Below are 23,908 nucleotides of genomic sequence, written 5' to 3' on the forward strand. Positions count from 1 at the left end.
CTTAGGACCGCCTTTGCAGTATCCCATAGGTTTTGGACCCATGTGCTTTCATTCTCATTGGTTTCCATGAATTGTTTAAGTTCTTTGATTTCCTGGTTGACCCAAACATTCTTTTTTTTTTAATTTTATTATGTTATGTTAATCACCATACATTACATCATAAGTTTTTGATGTGGTGTTCCATGATTCATTGTTTGCGTATAACACCCAGTGCTCCATTCAATATGTGCCCTCTTTAATACGCATCACTGGGCTAACCCATCCCCCCATGCCCCTCCCCTCTAGAACCTTCAGTTTGTTTCTGAGAGTCCATAGTCTCTCATGGTTCATCTCCCCCTCCAATTTTCCCCCCTTCACTCTTCCTTTCCTGCTATCTTCTTCTTCTTTTTTTTTTTAATGTATAATGTATTATTTGTTTCAGGGTACAGGTCTGTGATTCAATAGTCTTATACAATGCACAGTGCTCACCATAGCACATACCCTCCCCAATGTCTATCACCCAGCCACCCCATCCCTCCCACCCCCCACCACTACAACAACCCTCAGTTTGTTTCCTGAGATTAAGAATTCCTCATATCAGTGAGGTCATATGATACATGTCTTTCTCTGATTGACTTATTTCGCTCAGCATAACACCCTCCAGTTCCATCCATGTCATTGCAAATGGCAAGATTTCATTCCTTTTTATGGCTGCATAATATTCCATATATATATATATATATATATATATACACACACATATATACCACATCTTCTTTATCTGTTGATGGACATCTTGGATCTTTCTATGGTTTGACTATTGTGGACATTGCTCCTATAAACATTGGGGTGCACATACCCCTTTGGATCACTACATTTGTATCTTTGGGGTAAATACCCAGTAGTGCAATTGCTGGGTTGTATGGTAGCTCTATGTTCAACTTTTTGAGGAACCTCCATACTGTTTTCCAGAGTGGTTACACCAGCTTGCATTCCCACCAGCAGAGTAGGAGGGTTCCCCTTTCTCCGCACCCCTGCCAAAATCTGTCGTTTCCTGACATGTTAATTTTAGCCATTCTGACTGGTGTGAGGTGGTATCTCTTATGGTTTTCATTTGGATTTCCCTGATGCCGAGCGATATTGAGCACTTTTTCACATGTCTGTTGGCCATTTGGATGTCTTTGGAAAAATGTCTGTTCATGTCTTCTGCCCATTTCTTGATTGGATTATTTGTTCTTTGGGTGTTGAGTTTGGTAAGTTCTTTATAGATTTTGGATACTAGCCCTTTATCTGATATGTCATTTGCAAATATCTTCTCCCATTCTGTGGGTTATCTTTTGGTTTTGTGGACTGTTTCTTTTGCTGTGCAAAAGCTTTTTATCTTGATGAAGTCCCAATAGTTCATTTTTGCCCTTGCTTCCCTTGCCTTTGGTGATGTTTCTAGGAAGAAGTTACTGTGGCTGAGGTCGAAGAGGTTGCTGCCTGTGTTCTCCTTTAGGATGTTGATGGACTCCTGTCTCACATTGAGGTCTTTCAACCATTTTGAGTCTATTTTTGTGTGTGGTGTAAGGAAATGGTCCAGTTTCATTCTTCTGCATGTGGCTGTCCAATTTTCCCAACACCATTTGTTGAAGAGACTGTCTTTTTTCCATCGGACATTCTTTCCTGCTTTGTCGAAGATGAGTTGACCATAGAGTTGAGGGTCTATTCCTGGGCTCTCTATTCTGTTCCATTGATCTATGTGTCTGTTTTTGTGCCAGTACCATACTGTCTTGATGATGACAGCTTTGTAATAGAGCTGGAAGTCTGGAATTGTGATGCCACCAGCTTTGCTTTTCTTTTTCAACATTCCTTTGGCTATTCGGGGTCTTTTCTGGATCCATACAAATTTTAGGATAATTGTTCCATCTCTCAAAAAAGTGGATGGTATTTTGATAGGGATTGCATTGAATGTGTAGATTGCTCTAGGTAGCATTGACATCTTCACAATATTTGTTCTTCCAAACCATGGGAATGGTTTTTCCATTTTTTTGTGTCTTCCCCAATTTCTTTCATGAATATTTTATAGTTTTCTGAGTACAGATTCTTTGCCTCTTTGGTTAGATTTATTCCTAGGTATCTTATGGCTTTGGCTGCAGTTGTAAATAGGATCGACTCCTTAATTTGTCTTCTGTCTTGTTGATGGTGTATAGGAATGCCACTGATTTCTGTGCAATTGATTTATATCCTGCCACTTGACTGAATTCCTGTATGAGTTCTAGCTGTTTTGGGGTGGAGTCTTTGGGTTTTCCACATAAAGTATCATATCATCTGCCAAGAGTAGAGTTTGACTTCTTCTTTGCTGATTCGGATGACTTTTATTTCTTTTTGTTGTCTGATTGCTGTTGCTAGGACTTCTAGTACTATGTTGAATAGCAGTGGTGATAGTGGACATCCCTTCCATGTTCCTGACCTTAGGGGGAAAGTTCTCAGTTTTCCCCCATTGAGAATAATATTCACTGTGGGTTTTTCATAAATGGCTTTTATGATATTGAGGTATGTACCCTCTATCCCTATACTCTGAAGAGTTTTGATCAAGAAAGGATGCTGTACTTTGTCAAATGCTTTTTCTGCACCTATTGAGAGGATCATATGGTTCTTGTTTTTTCTTTTATCAATGTATTGTATCACAAAGATCAATTTGCAGATGTTGAACCAACCTTGCGGCCCAGGAATAAATCCCACTTGGTCGTGGTGAATAATCCTTTTAATGTACTGTTGGATCCTATTGGCTAGTATTTTGGTGAGAATTTTTGCATCCATGTTCATCAGGGATATTGGTCTGTAATTCTTCTTTTAATGGGGTCTTTGTCTGCTTGGGGATCAAGGTAATGGTGGCCTCATAAAACGTGTTTGGAAGTTTTCCTTCCATTTCTATTTTTTGGAAGAGTTTCAGAAGAATAGCTATTAATTCTTCTTTATTTATTGTTGATCTTTTGCTTAGATGATCTGTCCATTTCAGTGAGGGTGGTATTAAAGTCCCCTAGTATTATTGCATTGTTGTCAATATGTTTCTTTGATTTTGTTATTAATTTTGGCTTATATAACTGGTTGCTCCAATGTTAGGGACATAGATATTTCCAATTGTTAGATCTTCTTGTTAGATAGACCCTTTATGTATGATATACTGTATGATATACTGTCCTTCCTCATCTCTTATTACAGTCTTTGGTTTAAAATCTAATTTGTCTGATATAAGGATTGCCACCCCAGCTTTCTTTTGGTGTCCATTAGCATGGTAAATGGTTTTCTACCCCCTCACTTTCAATCTGGGCTTGTTTTTGGGTCTAACATGAGTCTCTTGCAGACGGCATATCAATGGGTTTTGTTTTTTTATCCAATCTGATAGCCTGTGTCTTTTGATTGGGGCATTTAGCCCATTTACATTCAGGGTAACTATGGAAAGATAGGAATTTAGTGCCATTGTATTGCCTGTAAGGTGACTGTTACTTTATACTTCTGTGTTCCTTTCTGTTCTATGTTGCTTTTAGGCTCTCTCTTTGCTTAGAGGACCCCTTTCAACATTTCTTGTGGGGCTGGTTTCGTGTTTGCAAATTCCTTTAGTTTTTGTTTGTCCTGGAAGGTTTTTATCTCTCCTTTTCTTTTCAATGACAGCCTAGCTGGACATAGTATTCTTGGCTGCATATTTTTCTCATTTAGTGCTCTGAATAGATCATGCCAGTCCTTTCTGTCCTGCCAGGTCTTTGAGGACAGGTCTGTTGCCATTGTAATGTTTCTGCCATTATAGCTTACAGACCTCTTGTCCTGAGCTGCTTTCAGGATTTTCTCTTTGTCTCTGAGACTCGTAAGTTTTACTATTAGATGTTGGGGTGTTGACCTATTTTTATTGATTTTGAGGGGGGTTGTCTGTGCCTCCTGGATTTTGATGTCTGTTTCCTTCCCCAAATTAGGAAGCTCTCTGCTATAATTTGCTCCAATATACCTTCTGCCCCTCTCTCTCTTTGTTCTTTTTCTGGGATCCCAGTTATTCTAATATTGTTTCGTCTTATGGTATCACTTATCTCTCGAATTCTGCCCTCGTGATCCAGTAGTTGTTTATCTCTCTTTTTCTCAGCTTCTTTATTTTCCATCATTTGGTCTTTTATATCACTAATTCTCTTTTCTGCCTCATTTATCCTAGCAGTTAGAGCCTCCATTTTTTATTGCACCTCATTAATAGTCTTTTTGATTTCAACTTGGTTAGATTTTAGTTCTTTTATTTCTCCAAAAAGGGTTTCTCTAATATCTTCCATGCTTTTTTCAAGTCCAGCTAGTATCTTTAAAATCATCATTCTGAACTCTAGTTCCTACATCTTACTAATGTCTGTATTGATTAGGTCCCTGTCAGGCAGTACTGCCTCTTGTTCTTTTTGTTGCGGTGATTTTTTCCATCTTGTCATTTTGTCCAGAGGAGAATAGATGAATGAGAGAACAAAATGCTAACAGGGTAACAATGACCCCAGAAAAATATACACTAAACACATCAGAAGAGACCTGAAACTGGGGGAAAAGAAAGGGAAAGAAAGAAAAAAGAAAAACAAGAAAAAGAAAAATATAAAAACAAACAAACAAAACAACAACAACAACAAAAAACAGAATATGATCAAATATGTTCAGGCTGGTGCATAGATAAGTGCCACACACTAGATTTTGGGTCTATTTTGGTCTGTTAGAAGAAAGTGCCTCCCAAATTTTTAAAGGAAGAAAAACATATATGTACAAAAATAAGGGTTAATACAATGAAGGGGTGGAATATGACTGTAAAGATGTAAATTATAAAAGATTTTATAAAAGGAATTGATAAGAAGTTATTTGAAAAAAGAAGAGGATTTAAAAAAAAAAAAGGGAGAGTATGTGATCAGGGAGGAGACTAGAACAAAGCCATTCCCTAGAGATTTAGGGTATATTTTGGTATGTTAGAAGAAACTGTAGCCCAAAATTTTAAAGAGAGAACAACTTATATATATATACCAAAAATAAGGTTAACTACTATGAAGGGATAGAATTTGACTCTAAAAATTAAAAATAAAAAAGATTTTTTTAAAAAAAGGGATTTATAAGATGTTGGTTGAAAAAGGGAAAAAGAAAAATTCAAAAAAAAAAAAGTTAAAAAAATTAACTTTGAAAGACTGAAGAATCATGGTAAAAAAGCCATGAATTCTATGTGCAGTATTCCCCTAGGGCTGGAGTTCCGCCATTCTCATTGATCAGTAAACTTGGTCTTGGCTGGCTGTTCTTGCGAATCTTCTGGGGGAGGGGCCTGTTGCCATGGTTCCCAAATGTCTTTGCTGGAGGCAGAATTGCCCCGCCTTTTCCGGGTCCGGGCTAAGTAATCTGCTGGGGTTTGCTCTTGGGAGCTTTTGTCCCCTGCAAGCTTTCCATAGAGCTTTGGAGGACGAGAGTGAAAGTGGCTTCCTTCCAATCTCCACCCCAGAAGAGCCGAGAATTCGGGGCCCCACTCCTCCGTCCGCCCCCAGAGAAAAGCAGTCAGTCACTCCTGTCTCCCAGGTCTCTGGCCGCACTCCGTGCTCACCTGGCCTGTGACTGAGCATATCTATTTCTGTCACCCAACCCAGTGTGGAGTCTCCAAACCCAGCAGATCCCTGTGGTGCGCTCCCCTACCACTCCTCCTGGGGGAGGAAGGTGAGTCTCCCCGGATCTGCCGCTTGTTGAGTCCCTGCTGGAGGAGCAGTGGCCCGACTGTGCCTCGGATCACAGTTTATGGCAACCTGAGCTGAGAGCCCGTGCCTTGGCTCCGTCTCTGCAGCCGGCTTCCCCGCTCCGATACCTGGGAGTTCTGCCACACTCAGGCACCTCCAGTCTTTCTGTGACCCCAAGGGTCCTGAGACCACACTGTCCTAGCTAGAACTCCCCCCCCCCCCCTTAGCCACTGGAGCGACATCCCTCAGCAGAGCCGACTTCTAAAAGTTCCAGTTTTGTGCTCGGCTGCTCTATCACTTGCCGGTTGTGGCCGATGGAGGCCCCCTCCCCCCACTCTGTATCTTCCCAAATATCACTTCTCCATACGTCCTACCTTCCACAAAATGGTCACGTTTTTGTTCAGATAGTTGCTGCTATTCTTTTCTTTGATCTCCTGTTGAGTTTGTAGGTATTCAGAATGGTTTGATTCCTATCTAGCTGAATTCCTGGGACCAGATGAAATTTAGGTCTCCTACTCCTCTGCCATCTTTCTCCTCCTCTCATTACCCCATAGAACTTTGAGAATTAAGTGGGAAAATACATAATTAACATTAGCTATTATTTTTGTTATTATTAATTCTGTCCTTTGGATAGTACACCAAAAATAAGACAGTGAGTTATTTACTCACTGTCATATGCTTATGCTGAACAAAGGAGACTCAAGGGGACATTGTTGGGGGATGAAAGCGAATTCTTTGTCATTGACATTCAATCTTTCATGCCACTCAAAAATTGTTGTCTAAACATCCTCCCTTTTGAACGTATTACATCATTCAAAAGAAATAATAGGATTCTTTCCCTTGCCTAAAAAATTGATGGATCTTGTGTTTGATATACTTGTATAACCTCTTCAATTTGGAGCAGTTCAACTTTGACCCTCTCTTTTTGGAGTTTAGGAAAGATAAGTATCACTTACATTGTGCTTCCTAGGTTTTGTTATTAGTCAATATTTAACTCAATGAAATGTTACCCCATCAGTGATCTTTGAAACAAGGCACTTCCAAACTGGGATTCAGAATTGTTCTTTAAAATTCTTTAAAAATTCATCCCTTCACTTGTTAGCACAGTTGTTGTGTTCCATCAGGGAGTTCCTGGTGAGTACATTTTCCCTGTGAGGCTGATTTGTCTTCTTTTTAGCTTTACTTTAAAGTTATTAGGAAAAGAATCTAGCTGACATGTACTCCTGATATATAAATACACTGAGATAGAAAAAAGTTCTTTTGGGACAGAGGTGTGGATGAAAATGTCTCTCCAGACAGTTGGCTGAAAAATAGGATTATTTTTATTGATGTGTCAAATAGAAGGCCATTTTGAAAATATTCCCTTATTTATTTTTCCAACCACTCCTCTGTTATACGAATATTTAAACATCATCAACAAATACTTACTAAGCACCTAGCACATGAAACGTTCACTGTTTAACCTCAAGTTTTTTGTTTTATTTTTTAAGATGTTTAAAATATAGGTCTGTCTGGTTGGGGAGTTAAAACAGAGCATCAAACATACAGGCAATGTATAAAAACCAAAACAGTTAATACATAACCAAAATAATATTTAACATTTATTGAGTACCTACTATGTGCCAAGTATTTTTCTGTGTTTTACAATTATTAGCTTATTTAAATCTTACACTTTTTACATCTATTATGTAGTTGGGGGAATCAAAGCATATGGGTTTAGTGACTTTACTAGCAATTTATTGTTATAAATATTGCAAACAGGATTTAAACCACTCTTTCCTCTGAATCTTCTTTTTTTAAAAAAGTTTTTATTTATTTATTTATTATTTATTTATTTATTTATTTATTTATTTATTTATTTATTTAACAGAGAGAGAGAGAGAGCACAAGCAGGAGGAGTGGCAGGCAGTGGGGGAAGGAGAAGCAGGCTCCCTGCAGAGTAGGGGGAGCCTGATGTGGGACTTGATCCCAGGACCTGAGCCAAAGGCAGTGACCTGAGACAAAGGCAGTCATTTAACCAACTGAGCCACCCAGGTGCCCTCCTCTGAATCTTCTTAATCACCACATCACACATATAATAAATGTATTAATAATTAATTATTATATACTTAGTAGATATCACACATTTAAGACTTATATCCAGAAGGTAACCACACAGGCTCCTGATTATCTATCTATCATCTATCTATCTATCTATCTATCATCTATCTATCTATCTATCTATCTATCTATCTATCTATCTATCATCTATCTATATCTATCATCTATCTATCTATCTATCATCTATCTATCTATCATCTATCATCTATGATCTTACACACAGAGACACACATATACACATATATATAAATATAAAATCAACTGTATTTAAAAAATATTTTTCAGGGGCGCCTGGGTGGCGCAGTTGTTAAGTGTCTGCCTTTGGCTCAGGTCATGATCCCAGGGTCCTGGGATTGAGCCCCAATTCAGGCTCCCTGCTCTGCGGGAAGCCTGCTTCTCCCTCTCCCACTCCCCCTGCTTGTGTTCCCTCTCTCTCTGTCAAATAAATAAATAAAATCTTTAAAATAAAATATTTTTCAGGACAATTTTAGGTTTATAACAAAATTGATCAGAAAGTACAGAAAGCTTCCTTGTATCTCCCCTTCTTCATCTTTCTCCCACTCCACAGTTTCCTCTATTATTAATACCTTGTGGTAGTGTGGTACATTTGTTACAATTGATGAACAAAAAAATACATTATTAGGGTGACTGGTGGCTCATTTGGTGGGGCATCTGCCTTCAGCTTGGGTCAGTATCCCAGGGTCCTGAGATCGAGTCCCATACCAGGCTTCCTGCTCAGTGGGAGGCTGCTTCTCCAACTCCTTCTCCCCCTGCTCATGCTCTCTCTCTCTCTGTCAAATAAAAAAATAAAATCTTAAAACAATAAATTATTATTAACTAAAGCCATGGTTTACTTAGTGCTCACTCTATGTTATACATTCTATGGGTTTTGACAAATGTATAATGTCATGTATCCACTGTTAGAGTATTATACAGGATAGTCTCAGTGCCCTAAACCCCCCTATGCTCCCCTTGTTCATTCCTCTCTTCTTTTCTCCAAACCCCTGGCCATTTATGATCTTTCTACTGTCTTTTTACTGTTTTGCCTTTTTCCAGAATATCATATAATTCATATATGACACATACAGTTTATAGCCTTTTCAGACTTTTTTCACTTAGTAATATGCATTTATGATTCCTCTATGTATTTCCATAGCTTGCTTCCTTATTTTCCTTGCTGAATAATATTCCATTGCATAGATGTACCAAAGTTTGTTCATCCATTCAGCTATTGAAGGTCATCCTTGGTGTTTGCACATTTTGATAGTTATGAATAAAGCTGTATGAACATTCACTTGTAGGTTTTTGTGTGGACATAAGTTTTCACATCATTTGGATAAATACCAAGGAGCATAATTGTTGAATTGTGTGGTTAGACTATGTTTAGTTTTGTAAGAAACTGCTAAACTGTCTTCCAAAATGGCTGTGCCCTGCTTCATTCTCACCCACAAGAAATGAGAGTTCCTGTACTCCACATTCTCACCAATATTTGGTATTATCAGTGTTTTGGGTTTTGGTCATTCTTATTTTTTTTTTAAGATCTTATTTATTTATGTATTTATGTATTTATTTATTTATTTATTGAGAGAGCATGAGCAAGGGGAGGGACATAGGGAGAGGGAGAGGGAGAAAGAATCTCAAGCAGACACCACACTGAGTGCACGGAGCCTTATGTGGGGCTCGATCTCAAGACCCTGAGATCATGAACCTGAGCCAAAATCAAAAGTTGGATGCTCAACTGACTGAGCCACCCAGGCACCCCAGGTTTTGGCCATTCTAATAGGTGTGTAGTGGTATCTCATTGTTTTAATTTGCAACTGCTTAAAGATATATGATGTGGAGCATCTTTTCACATGCCATCTATGTATCTTTTCTGGTAAAGTATCTGTTCAGATATTTTGTTCATTTTTAAATTGTTGTTTGTTTTCTTACTGTTGAGTTTTAAGAGTTCTTTGTATATTTTGAATAATAGTCCTTTATCAGACATGTGTTTTGCAAACATTTTCTGCCAGTCTGTGGATTGTCTCTTCTAACTCTGAATAGTGTCTTTCAAAGAGCAGAAGTTTTAAATTTAATAAAGTTTAACTTATCAATGACTTCTATTATGTATCAGGCCCTGTTGTACCTAAAATTCATCTTCACACTCAAGGTCATCTGTATTTTCTGCTATGTTATCTTCCAGGAGTTTTATAGTGTTGCAATTTACATTTAGGTCTATAATATATGTTGAGTTCATTTTTGTGAGAGATGTAAAATCTAAATTATTATTTTTTGCATGTAGATGTTCAGCCATTCCACACCATGTGTTGAAAAGACTACCTTTCTCCATTGTGTTGTCTTTGCCTCTTTGTCAAAGATTAGTTGACTAATTTTGTGTGTGTCTATTTTTGGACTCTCTATTCTGTTTAATTGATCTATTTGTCTATTCTTTCACCAATATCACACTATTTTGATTATTATAGCTTTATAGTAAGTCTTGAAGTCAGACAATGTCAGTCTTCTGACTTTGCTCTTCTTCAATATCTTGTTGGTTATACTGAGTATTTTGCTTTTCCATATATACTTTTGAATCAGTTTGTTGATAGTCACAAAATAAATTGCTGGAATTTTGATTGGGATTTTGTTGAATCTATAGATCAATTTTGGAAGACTGGTACCTTAGCAATATTGAGTCTTCCTACCTCTAAACCTGATGTCTCTCTCCTCTCTCTCTCTCTAGTTTTTTTTTCTTTGATTGCTATATATATATATTTATGTATGTAAATATAAACATTTATGTATATAAATATACATTTATGTATATAAATTTATATTCTTTGATTTCTTCACCAGAATTTTGTGACTTTTATATTTTTATACACACATATACACTGCTTACACTATATAGATCCTAAAAAAATATAAAATTATATGATATTAAAAAATCAGCTAATCCAATCCAAAAATGGAGAAACGGAAGCCCAGAACAGAAATGAGATTTGCACAGACATCAACTGGTTAGTGACAGAGGCAGGACTAGTGCTCAAGTTTTCTGACCTATAGACCTTTTTTGGGGGGTGGGGGGGGAGTTAACTTTTATCATAACATTTCATAGATCCTTGTATTAGTTAACTAGTGATGCCTAACAAATTACCTCAAAATTTAACAATTTAAAACAACAGTTATTAACTCACAGTTTCTGGGCCAAGAATCTGAGCATGGCTTAGCTGGGTGCCTATGTTCAAAATCTCTTATGAGGTCCCTGTAAGAGGTTTCATCTGAAGAGTCAAATGCAGGAGGATCCATTTTCAAGCTCATTCATATGTTTGTTGGTCAGCCTCAGGTCCTTGCCACAAACTGCTCCAAAGGACTCCTGGTTTCCTCTAGGGTAAATGACCAGAGAGAGAGAGAACACAAGAAAGAAGCTAGTCTTTTCATAACCTCAAACATGACATCTTGTCACTCTACCATATTTCATTCATAGCAGTGGGTGACTAAATCCAAACCACACACTCAAGGGAGGGGTTCCACAAGTGTGTGAATACCAGAAGACAGGAATTATCAGGGGCCATCTTCAAGGCTTCTAATTCTGGCATCAGTCTTTTGGGGCAAAATATTCAAGAAATAGGAGAAATTGTTGGGGGAATTACTCCCTGCTAGCATCTTTTCTTTACTTCTTTACTCAGAGAGGAAGAGGCTATTGATCATAGAAGGGGTGGAGACTCATTCTTTTGCATAATAAGACACTTTGATCTTCTATGAAATTACCACCAAGCTCTAATCTTAGGACATAGCAACACAATCAAGTCTATTCTCTCCACATCTAGCTCTCATACCTGGTGATTTTTTTTTTTTTTTAAGGGAAAAAGAAACTGGCCCCAGATGAGAGAAGACTTAAAAATTTTTTAACTTAATTTTTAATTTTTTTTTGAGAGAGAGAGAGAGAGAGAGCGAACAGGGGCAGAGGGACAGAGGGAGAGGAGGAGAGAGAATATCAAGCAGACTTTATGCCCAGCATGGAGCCCCATGCAGGGCTGAGATCATGACCTGAACCAAAATCAAGAGTTGGAGGCTTACCCCACTGAGCCACCCAGGCACCCTGACTTAAAAATTTTAAAGCTCTTACATCTGAAATGGTTTTCTGATACACTTTTTCACATGGTTCTTAGAACATATATATGCAGAGAATATATGAATATCACACTGAATAAAACGAAATTAGGAACACCATAAAAAACAAGAGATATATGTTTATCTTTTTTGTCTCTTTAAAAAATAATCTGATGTTATTTCAAAATGGCCACATGAGCTATGCAATACTATTACTCTGTACGTGAGAAAGAGAGATCTGAATATTTGCTCAATATCATGGATCTACAGTTGTGATTCCAAACCTTGATTACTTGGCAGTTTAATTAGATCCAGGTAATGTATATATCTCTGAACCAAACAACAGAATCAAGGAGAAAGCCTGAGGGAGAGGGAGAAACTTTCATATGACTCCATCTCATAACTGGACAGCCTTTCTTAGGTCACTAACTTTGAAAAGATTCCCTTTCATAGAGAGTGCTGCAGAAATGGGGTAGAAATGTAATTTTACCTAGGGATTAGAATAAACCCTGTGAATCTCCAAAACTGATGGAGATATTAGATTCTGAAAGAACTACAACTTAAAAGCATCAGGCTTTTCTCTGATTCTCCTTTTATATGGCTTGTGGACAAAAAGTCATTATGCAGATGTTCTTTGCACTAAAATACTACTTTGATAAACCTTGAAATTTTCTAGAGATAAAGCAAAATTTGAAAATAGAGAAATTCAAGACAATGTGGACCCAAAAGCTGAACAGTTCTCCATAATAATAGAAAAAAACCTGTTTCCGTTTTAGCTAGCATCTCATACAATCATATTATGTTTTCCTTAAGAAAAAAATGTATTTTTCATGTTAAGATTTTGAACGATTCATCCCTGAAAAATATTGATCATATTAGGAAGATGGGTATGAGTTCTTGTCATATAAATTGGGCAGAGGTAAAAAAGAAATACCCAGAATATTGAAAGTATGTGTATGCTGTTGGTGGGATCCTGAAAGGAATTGGATTGACTTTGTTATAGAAGTATTACATGCAGTATTTTCCGGAATGAATAAACCAGACTTTGGAAAATATATTGATGTTGTCTCTTGTGCTAATGTCAAGAGATGAGGAGATGCAGATATTAAGACCAAATTTCTGTGGGATCCAGTGAAGTCCTGAAATGAATGGACTTACCTCTTGTCAGTCACTCCTGGAAGGAAGGCTGCCTTCCCATGAGGGAGTAAAATGGTCCAGATATATCTAGATATACCCTCTCATTATTTTTTTCAATGTAAATATTAAATATTTAATAGGTAAATATTAAACAACACACTATTGCATAAAGAGTGGGCCAAATAAGAAATAAAATGGCAAATCAAATATGTCTCAAAACAACTGAAAAAGAAAACATTCCAAAACCTATGAGATGCAGCAAAGCAGATGTTAGAGTGAAATTTATGCTATAAATACTTGTATTAAGAAAAAAAGTTCAAATAAACAACTTACCACTACACCACAAGGAACTAGAGAAAGAAGAAACAGCTAAAAATTAGTAGAGGAAGAAAATAACAAAGAAAAATTGGAAATAAATAAAATAGAGACCAGAATAAACCATAACATAACATTGAAAGTAATCACTAGGTTTTGAAAAAAAAAAAAACATACAAAATTGTCAATGTTTTAATTACATGAACTAAGAAAAAAAAGGAAGACTCAAAAACCAAAATGAGAAGTGGAAGAGAAAACAATACAATAGATACCATAGAAATACATAGTGTGATAACAGATTACTATAAACAATTATATACTAACAAATTGGATAACAGCAAAAAAAGACCCAGATAATTCCTAAGAACACACAAGTTACCATGATTGAATCATGAATCTTAAATCCAAAAAATAGGAAAATCTTCTTAGAAATAAGAAATCTTCTTAGACCAATAACAAGAATGAAAGTTGAATTGGGAATCAAAAATCTCCCAGCACAGAAAAGCCTAAGACGACATGGTTTCTTTGGTGAATTCTACCAAATATTTAAAAAAAAATAATTAATGACAGGTTTTATAAAACTCTTACAAATAATGGAATAGAGGGAAAATATTCAAAATCATTCTATGAAGCCAGTATTACCCTGATACCAAAGCAGGATAAAAACAATACAAGAACAAAAAAGTCTAGTTTGTGTAATGTAAGTATTGCTACTCTGGCTTTCTTTTGACATCCATTTACATGATAAATATTTCTCAACCCCCTCACTTTCAATCTGTCTTTAAATCTTTTTATTTATTTATTTATTTATTTTTTAAGATTTTATTTATTTATTTGAGAGAGAGAGTGAGAGAGAGAAAGAGCACAAGAGGGGGGAGCGGGAGAGGGAGAAGCAGACTCCCCGCCGAGCAGGGAGCCCGATGCGGGACTCGATCCCGGGACTCCAGGATCATGACCTGAGCCGAAGGCAGTTGCTCAACCAACTGAGCCACCCAGGCGCCCTCAATCTGTCTTTAGATCTAAAATGAGTCTCCTGTAGGCAGCATATAGATGTTTTTTTTTTTTTAAATCCGTTCTGACACCCTATGTCTTTTGATTGGAATATTTAGTGCATTTACATTCAAAGTAATTATTGATTGGTATGTATTTTATTGCCATTTTATTACTGTTTTGTCATTGTTTCTGGAGATTTTGCTAATCCTTTCTTGTCTTTGTCATTTTTGGTCTCTCCTTTATACACAGAGTCCCCTTTAATATTTCTTGCAGGGCTAGTTTAGTAGTCATGAACTCCTTTAGTTTTTGTTTATCTGGGAAACTATCTCTCCTTCTATTCTGAATGATAGCCTTGCTGGATAGAATATTCCTGGCTGCAGATTTTTCCCATTCAGCCTTTGAATAAATCACGCCACTCCCTTCTGATTTGCCAAGTTTCCGTTGAGAAATCTCCAGCTAGCCTTGTGGGTTTTCCCTTGTAAGTTAAGGACTTCTTTTGTCTTGCTACTTTTAAGATTTTTTTTCTTTATCACTATATTTTGCAAATTTAGTTATAATATGCCTTAGTGTTGGCCTGCTTTTGTTGACGTTGATAGGAGTTCTCTGTGCCTCCTGGATCTGGATGTCTGTTTCCTTCCCCAGATTAGGAAGTTTTCTGCTATTATTTCTTAAAATAAATTTTCTGTCCCCTTCTCTTTCTCTTCTTCTGGGACTCCTGTAATACAAATGTTATTACACTTGATGGAGTTACTGAGTTCCCTAAGTCTGTTCTTTTTTATTTTGTTTTATTTTTTATTTTATTTATCTGTTCTGTTTTATTTTGTCTTCTAGGTCAGTAATTATTCTTCTGCTTCTCCCAGCCTGCTGTTCATTGCATCAAGCCTGTTCACAGTCTCGTTTATTGCATTCTTCATCTCTGATTCTTTTTAAAATCTTTTATCTCCATTTTAAGGGTCTCCTTTATGTCTTCTATTCTTTTCTCAAGCCCAGAGAATATCCTTGATTATTGTTTTAAATTCTCCATCAGGCATGCTACTTATATCTGTTTCTCTTAGATCTCTGGTCATGACCTCATCTTGTTCTTTCATTTGGGATAAATTCCTCCGTCTTGGAATTTTGTCTAAGTCTCTGCCTACTTCTGTGTATTAGAAAAGCCAGTTATCTCTCTTGCTTCTGAAAGTAATGGCCTTATGAAAATGAGGTCATTTTAATTGTGGGACAATTCAAAAAGGTGTAATATATGTATAATGAGAATACCAGAAGAAGAAAGAGGAAAAGGGACAGAAGAAATAGTTGAAGTGATAATGATTGAGAATTTTCCAAACTTAATGACATACACCAGAGTAGATCCAGGAAGTTAGGAGAACATCAAGCAGGACAAATATTAAAAAATGAAAACCTGGATATTTAATTTTCAAACTTCAAAAAACCAAAGACAAAGGAAAAACTCCTCTTTTTCCAAAGGAAAAAATATATTACCTTTAGAGGAGCAAAAATAAAATTATGTCAGATATCTCTTCAGCAACCAGAAAAGCAAGAGAATGGAGTGAAATAAAGTGTTGAAAGAAAAAAAAAAAATGACCAAATGATACAAGAATGTTGTATCCAGTGAAATTATTCTTCAAAAGTAAAGGAGAAATAAAAACTTTCTCAGCCAAGTAAAAATTGGGGGAAATCCAAGACCTGCCTTAATAGAAATGTTGAAATCCTTTGGAAAGAAGGAAAGTACTATAGGTCAGAAATTTGGATCTATATAAAGAAAGGAAAAGTGTTAAAAAAGGAAAAAAATAAAAGTAAAATAAAATTTTATATTTTTCTTATTTTTAATTGACCTAACAAATAACAGTTTGTGCAAAATAATGATAGCAGTAATATGTTCAGTGATTATAGATAAGTGAAGTGAGTGACAGCAATGTTTTGAAAGAGGAATTAGATATACTCTAATAAGGTAATTATACTACACATGAAATATTTGAAAGAGGACTTGGATTAGTTGTAAATGTACACTGCAAATTCAACATCAGCCACTAAAAAAGTGAAAAAGGAAATATAAGTGATATTGGCAATGGATATTGTGGAGTTGATATTCTATGGGAGAAACAGAAACAATAAGCAAATAAATAAGTAAAATATGTAGTATTTTGAATGGTGATATTGTTTTGGGTATACTTTGTTTGGGCCTTTATTCAAAGATACCAGCTGTACCAAGACACCCCTAAGTCAAATGGGAAATTAGAAAGTGGACTGATAATATATGATATTGTTAATTTTGTTAGATTTGATGATGGTGTTGTGGCTGTGTTTCCAACGAAATAAAAGTATTTGTCATTTAAAGATGTAGACTGAAGTATTTGTGGATAAGATAAAATCAGATTGCAAAAATTTGATAATCCTTGTTGTTGGATGATAAATACAAGGAGGATCTTAATACTATCTTATCTAATTTTGAGTATATTTGGAAAATATAATATAATTTTTTTTTTTTAATGGAAAGCAATGGATGGGGATAGTGGATAGGTTGTGCAGGGAGAGTTGCAAGACCAAATAGAGACAGCACTTAAGAAGGTGGCATTTCAACCAAGGTTGAAGGAGGTGTGGGAAGGAGTTTTGTGGCTCTCTGAGGAAAGAGACCTGGGCAGAACTGGGAGTTAGTGCAGAGGCCTGAGGTAGGAGTGTAAGAAGGGAGGAATCTACTCCAAAGAAAGCTAGGCAAAGCTGTAAATAATTAAAATATGGTGAAAGTTAGCTTCCACTCAGCTTTATAGATAGGAGTAATGTACCTTATTGTGTCTTATGCAACAGAACATTTTTTGTATAGCATCATGATGTCAATTAAGTTGTGGCATCATTTTGAGACCAATTATTCAGAGTTTAAAGAAAAAGGAATTGAATTTGTAATTGAAATTGTCAACATTATGAGTTCTTAAAATCCCAAAATTTTTGCAACTTTTTATATTAGAAATGAAAAGTCTGCTGAAGCATCCTATAGGTTTTTATTTCTAATAAGTTAAATATCAATAGCCATTTCCCACAAAGAACAAAGTTCTTTTGAGTCCTCAATAATTTTTTTTTTTTAAAGATTTTATTTATTTGAGAATGAGAGAGAGCACATGAGAGGGGGGAGGGTCAGAGGGAGAAGCAGACTCCCTGCCGAGCAGGGAGCCCGATGCGGGACTCGATCCAGGGACTCCAGGATCATGACCTGAGCCGAAGGCAGTCGCTTAACCAACTGAGCCACCCAGGCGCCCCCTCAATAATTTTTTAAAAGAGTGAAGGTTTGTATGGCCAAAAAGTGAGCACAATTCTGTGAATTATTCCCAGCTGTGACCAGTTTTATTGAAGTAAAATTAACAACAGTGTTATATAGTTTCAGGAATACAACATATCAATTCACCCATTCTGTTACTCTGTGCTCACCATGATAAGTATTGTCACCATCTGTCAGCATGCAGCATTATTAAAATATTATTGACTATATTCCCTATACTGTACTTTAAAAAAAAATCTCTGTGACATTTATTTTATAACTGGAAATTTCTAACTCTTAATCTCCTTTATCTTTTTCACCCATCCCCCTCCATGTACCCTCTGACAACCAGCAGTTTATTCTCTGTATTTAAGAGTCTATTTGAGGGCGCCTGGGTGGCTCAGTTGGTTAAGCGACTGCCTTCGGCTCAGGTCATGATCCTGGAGTCCTGGGATCGAGTCCCACATCAGGCTCCCTGCTCAGCGGGGGGTCTGCTTCTCCCTCTGACCATCTTCCCTCTCATGCTCTCTGTCTCTCATTCTCTCTCTCTCAAATAAATAAATAAAATCTTAAAAAAAAGTCTATTTGATTTTTCTTTTTTTTTTTTTTAGATTCCACATATAAGTGAAATCATATGGTATTTGTCTTTCTTTGTCTGACTTATTTCACTTAGCACAATACCCTCTAGTTCCATCCATGTTGTTGCAGATGTCAAGATCTCATTTTTTTTTTATGGCTGAGCAATATTCCATTATATATATATACATATATATCTCACATCTTCTTTATCCATTCTTCTATCAATGGATACTTGGTTTGTTTCCATAGCTTATAAATAATGGTGTAATAAACATAGGGATGCATATATCTTTTCAAATTAGTGTTTTCATATTTTCTTCAGTAAGTGCCCTGTAGTGGAATTACTGGGTTGAATGGCATTTCTATTTTGCATTTTTTGAGGAACCTCCATAATTTTTTCCACAGTGGATACACCAATTTGCATTCCCACCAACAGTGCATAAGAGTTTCTTTTTCTCCACATCCTCACCAACATTCCTGTCTTTTTGAATCTAGCCATTTTAACAGGTGTAAGGCAATCTCACTGTGGTTTTGGTTTGCATTTCCTTGATGATAAGTGATATTGTGTACCTTTTCATGTGTCTGTTGGCCATTTGTATGTCTTTGGAAAAATGTTCATTCAGCTCCTGTGCCCACTTTTTGTATCTTGCAACTTTTTTTAAAAAAAAGATTTTATTTATTAGAGAAAGCGGGGGAGGAGCAGAGGGATAGGGAGAAGCAGACTCCCTGCTGAGCAGGGAGCCCAATGCCAGGCTCAATCCCAGGACGCTGAGTTCATGACCTGAGCCGAAGACAAATGTTTAACCAACTGAGCCACCCAGGCACCCTGTATCTTGCAACTTTACTGAATTTATTTATCAGTTATAATATCTTTTGGTGTAGTCTTTAGGGTTTTCTATATATGGTATCATGTCATCTACAAATAATGATAGTTCTACTTCTTCTTTACCAATTTGGAGGCTATTTATTTATTTATTTATTTATTTATTTTTCTTGTCTGATTGCTGCAGCTAGGACTTCCAGTACTGTATTGAATACAAGTGGGGAGAATGCACATCCTTATTTTGTTCCTGATCTTAGAGGAAAAACTTTCAGTTTTTCACCATTGAGTATGATGTTTGCTGTGGGTTTTTCATATATGGTCTTTATTATGTTGAGATATGTTCTCTTTAAACCAACTTGTCCAGAGTTTTTATCATGAATGGATGTTGTGTTTTGTCAAATACTTTTATGTGTCTATTGAGATGATCATATCTTTTGATAATGTGATTTATTACATTGGATGATTTGCAAATACTGAACCACACTTGCATCCCTGGAATAAATCCTACTTGATTGTGGTGAATGATTTTTTAATGTATAGTTGATAATTTGCTAATATTTTGTTGAGGATTTTACATCTATGTTCAGAGATATTGGCCTGTAATTTTTGTTTGTTGTTATTTTTGTTTTTGTTTTTAGTATTTTTTTCTGTAACTATTTTCTCTGCTTTTCTTTTTCTTTTTTTTCTTTTTAAAGATTTTATTTATTTATTTGAGAGATAGCAAAAGAGAGCATGAGCAGAGGCAGGGAAGAGGGAGAAGCAGGCTCTCAGCTAAGCAGGGAGCCAGATGTGGGGCTCGATTCCAGAGATCATGACCTGAACTGAAGACAGATGCTTAACCAGTTGAGCCACCCAGCCATCCCTATTTTTAGTATCTTTGTCTAGTTTTGGAATCAGGATCATTATAACCTCATAGAATGAATTTGGAAGTTTTCCTTCCTCTTCTTTTTTTTGTAATAGCTTGACAATCGGTATTAACTCCTTTTTTTTTAAGATTTTATTTTTATTTGACAGAGAGAGACACAGCGAGAGAGGGAACACAAGCAGGGGGAGTGGGAGAGGGAGAAGCAAGCTCCCCGTGGAGCAGGGAGCCCAATGCAGGGCTCGATCCCAGGACCCTGGGGTCATGACCTGAGCTGAAGGCAGACGCTTAATGACTGAGCCACCCAGGCATCCCTGTATTAACTCTTTTTTAAATATTTGGTAGAATTAACCTGTGAAGCCATCTCACCCTGATACTTTTTTGTTAGGAGTTTTTGTTTACTGATTCAATTTCATCACTAGTAATTGGTCTGTTCATATTTTCTATTTCTTCTTGTTTCAGTTTTGGAAGATTATATGTTTCTAGGAATTTGTCCATTTGTTCTAGGTTGTTTAATTTATTGGCATATCATTTTTTATAATATTTATAATTATACATTATATATAATACTTTATATTTCTGTGCTATCAGTTATTTCTCTGTGTTACTGACCTTTTAAATTGCTTTTTATTTTCTATTTTATTTATTTCTGCTTTAATCTTTATTATTGTCTTCCTTCTGCTAGCTTTGGGCTTTGTTCTTTTTCTAGCCTTTTTAGATGTAAGTTTAAGGTGTTTATTTAAGATTTTTCTCATTTCTTGATGTAGGTCTGTATTGTTATATTCCCTCTTAGAACTCCTTTTGCTGTGTCCCAAAGACTTTGGACCATTGTATTTTCATTTTCATTTGTTTCCATATATATATTTTTTTAACTTTTGTCTAAATGTTTTTATTTGAAACAAATAGTTGCACCAAGCAAGAGTTTACTTTCCCCACTCCAAATTAAAACAGAACGTAATAGGGGCAAACGTCATTTGGCAGACAGTTCCAGTATGTGAACATCCTTCTACTACCTGTGGTTGGGGCAACTTTATTCATCAGCAGTCATTCTTACACAAAATATTAACCCCAAAGTACTAATGTCACATAAAAGGAAATGGTCTTAATTTCATGTGTGGGGAAGTATGTTCTATAAATGACAAAAGGTAGGAGAAGCACAAACACAACCGACTCTTAAAAAAAAACTAAATAGTTCAAAGAATTTTCCATACCCCCCACCCCTTACTCCCGTATTAAAAAGTAGTGCTGGGGTCTGACACTCAGATTTGGTTTTTATCCTGGCCATTTACAAAGTGTTTGCCCATCTGACTTGCATCATTAGGGTTATGGATAAAAGTTCATTCACTTTGAAGAGAGGTGTATCTACTTCCTCCTCTTCTTGCCTTCATGCTCATGTTCCTTGGGGCGGCTGCTATCTGAGGGTCTTTTAGAGCCACCATGCTGTGGCTTCTTCCAAAAACTTGTCCAAACCAAAAGGATCTTCCTCAAACTGAACTGGTCCTTCTCATCCTCTTTGCCTATGGTCTGAACCAGAAAACTCCTTATCGGGAACAAATCTGTTAGTCTTTATTCTGGCTTCTAGGTCATCACCATACATGTCCTTGTCCAGATTTTTACTAGGCCTGTAAATATTCTGGGCCATATCTTTACCACCTCTCCAGGCTTGATCATAAACGTTGTAAATTTCATCTTCTCCACCTGCAAAACCACTGTCCATACCCTTGGACTGGTTGAAAAGCCTTTGGTCATACTGAACTTCATTGGACATCTGAGGATTGGGCACACCAAGAGCAATGACTTCACTGATATCTCGATTTTCATTTCTCTGTAGTTTCGACCTCTTATCAGGAACTGCCCTGGAAAGATTCCTGTTGTGCTGTCTCTCTTTTCGCCTGTCATGCCGGATTTCATCCCTCTCATGTGCCTCCCCATCCTCTTTTTTCACATGCGTTTTGATCCCAGCTCTTCTCTCCCTGGCTTTCTGGGCCATTTCTCTAAGTTTCTCTTCATGTTTCTCCTTTTCTTCTTGAGCCATCTTTCTCTCTACTTGAGCACGCATTTGTACAGCTTCACGAGCCTTCCGATCAGCAATATAGAGGGCTTTGGCCAGCTTGGCAAAGTTCTCATTGATGTGAACTGTCTGCAGGCCTCTTCCATCAACAGCCAGATGTTTGTCTCATGGAATTGTATACCCCTTTGCATTTTTCCAGTTTGAAGTGCAAGGAGGGATCTTCCACTTTTGTTGTTCCTTCACGGTCATCTTTCGGCTAGGAGAATGCATGACAGGTGCAGGAGGGGAAGGTGGTCCTCGGGGAATTTTCTTATTAATCTTGAACCTTGGAGGCTCTGTTGGATCTTTCTGCATTTCCACCATCCGAATAACTCTCTGTTTAGCTCCAGAGTTGAAAGCCACTCCTTGTTGAGATGGTGTGTATCAAATATATTGAGCAGGAGCCAGTTTATCAGCAGCTCGAACTGGCATGGCTGCAGCAACCTTCTGTGATACACATTTTTCTAAGGCTACCCTTGTCTTTTCTGTTATCTCTTTAATGGCTTCTTCATCAGGTCTTTGCAGGTCTGGGTCATCTGCATTCATGACTTCCTTGGGAACCAGGTCAGTATACTTGCTATAAATGACCTTGTCTTTTGACTGTCCTTGCCGAGCAATTGCATCATATTTAATTTTTCCTTCAGCATCCACCTGAATGGCCAGTGCATTGACATTTTTTTCTTTCACCCCATATCCAGTGGATACTGGGCCACATGGATCTCTGGAAAAGCACCTCCATCTCCAAAATGCTCTAATAACCGAGGTATCCAGCCTTTCCGGTACCCGTATGGGGGAGGTTCTCTTCGGGAGGAGACCAGTGAGGTCCGTCGTGATCTCTGGGATCTTGCCCTTTCTTCAGCCTCAAGCTGGTCCTGAGATACCTGAGTAGGTGCAGGTAAAAAGCTGGTGAGTGTGATCTTCTTCCGCTTCTTCCAGTGCGAGCGACCAGTTTTCATATATTTTTAAATTTCCTCTTTGATTTCTCAGTTGACCCATTCATTATTTAGTAGCATGTTACTTAGCCTCCATATATTTGTGTCCTTTCCAGATTTTTTTCTGGTAATTGATTTCTAGTTTCATATCATGGTTGGAAAGTATGCTTGATATGATTTTAATTTTTTGACCTGGGTTTTTGATCCTTCCAGTCCAAGAAGATGGTTTTCAGTGACTTGAGGGACTTTGACCAAATTTAGTTTTCTTCCTTGTCATTGTGGATTTTTAAATGTATTTGTTTGTTGTTAATTTTTCTTTTTCATTCACTCTTCATTTTCTCATTTTTTCTTTTTTCCTTTCTTTTTCTCATTTTTTCTACTTATATTTTTTCTCAGTCTTTCTTTTTAAATTTAGTTTGTATTTATTTTGTTTATTTTTATTTTTGTTTGGTATTGTGTTTTGAGTCCATTAAAAGATCAGTTTGTTAGATGGCCTTTAGAAGTGATTTTCTTTTTAAGTGAATTGGACAAAGCCTCTCATCAACTTATCTCAATTTTAAGCTGATTTTTGGATACCTTAACTCCAAGCTTAGCAGTAAATCCATAATGTTGCCAGGCCTTTCTGCCATCTCTGCTGAGCAGGAGACCCACGCTGCAACTGCTGACTCTTTGAGACCATCAGCAATGGTAACTTGATAAAAGCTAAGTTGGTCTAACACATCCTGACTAGAAAAGAGGTGGATGAGCCGATCATTGATGAAATTCAAGAGAACTCCTTCAGCAGTGTGTAAGAGAAAGAGGCCTGAAGGAAACTTTGTTAGTGTCTGATATACAGAACTGCCACCAAAAGGATATTGTTTGTAGAGACTTAAAGGCAGAAAACTTGCTCTGGATACTGACATGAACATCAAGATTGCAAAGTTTTGCTTCAGAAATGAATTTTGCAGTAAGTTAGATACCTTCTGTGACAGCCTCTCCCCCTCCCCCATGCTTCCCTAGAACTCTTCCAGGTTCAAAAGTACACCATGGACTGGAGGTGTATGTGTGGAGCCCAAGAGTCATCCTATACACACTGTTCAATGGAGTGTGTATAGGGATCCTTT

At 36.9% G+C, this 23,908-nt stretch overlaps 1 pseudogene; it reads right to left on the reverse strand.

The window, feature by feature from the left end:
• Window positions 1-21,039: 21,039 nt before the first annotated feature.
• On the reverse strand, window positions 21,040-22,829 carry LOC118019842 (annotated as a pseudogene).
• Window positions 22,830-23,908: the final 1,079 nt, after the last annotated feature.

This window comes from Mirounga leonina, unplaced genomic scaffold, assembly GCF_011800145.1.
Source record: "Mirounga leonina isolate KUSES-001 unplaced genomic scaffold, KU_Mleo_1.0 Mir_109, whole genome shotgun sequence".
Classification (NCBI taxonomy): domain Eukaryota; kingdom Metazoa; phylum Chordata; class Mammalia; order Carnivora; family Phocidae; genus Mirounga; species Mirounga leonina.